The sequence below is a fragment of the Protobothrops mucrosquamatus genome, unplaced genomic scaffold, assembly GCF_001527695.2.
Source record: "Protobothrops mucrosquamatus isolate PMUCROS unplaced genomic scaffold, P.Mucros_1.0 scaffold1452, whole genome shotgun sequence".
Taxonomy (NCBI): domain Eukaryota; kingdom Metazoa; phylum Chordata; class Lepidosauria; order Squamata; family Viperidae; genus Protobothrops; species Protobothrops mucrosquamatus.
In genome coordinates this window covers 152,233-153,022 of record NW_015387631.1, presented here as the reverse complement: position 1 = coordinate 153,022, position 790 = coordinate 152,233, and positions in this window count along the sequence as shown.

The window sequence follows — 790 nt, the reverse complement described above, 5'->3', positions numbered from 1 at the left end:
TGTGTGTGTGTGTGTGTGTGTTCCAAGTATTGTGATGCTTTGAATGAGGAGTGGGGTGGAGAGGTTTTAGTCACCTATCAACCCATCTAACAGCACAGGTCTGTGATCTGCCAATTGCACTATTTATGAACCTGGATCTAATGTGAGATAAAGCTGGAGAGACCTCTCCTAATGTTTTGGAAGTTATCTCATCTGAAACTTAAGTGCCTTAATTTAAATAACAGTTAACTTGAGATCCCTAGCCATACAAAGCTTAAATAAACCCAGTGCTGTCAAGCAAAATTATTTCTGTTAAAGAACAACAACCCTATCACATCTTGCAGAACTAGGAAATGAGGAAGAATCATCTGAATAGTAATTAATATAAACTTGATAATCCAATGATAGCAGCAAACTATTTGGAGGCAAAAATCCATAAACACTAGAGGAGCAATAAGGAGCAATAATCCCACATTGGAGAGCAGTACTGGATTTCCTCATTTTTCTGCTAAAGAGATGGATTTTGCTTTCGTTACCTGTAATATGATCTCAGCATTCTCTTCAGTATCTTTTTCTGTCAGGTTCTTAAGGTGAAATTGCTCATCTAGAAAATAAATAAATAAAAATACATTTTGATTTCATGGTTAAGAAATATCCTTTGACCAATTTCTTTCACATTGGCAGTGATTTCTGATTTGCTTTTATTGTTTGAGGATTTAAATAAAACAAAGCGAGATAAGCACTAATAAAAAATTAAAGCAATGTTATAATTCACCAAGGTCCCAGATCACTCCTATTCATAGCTATTTAC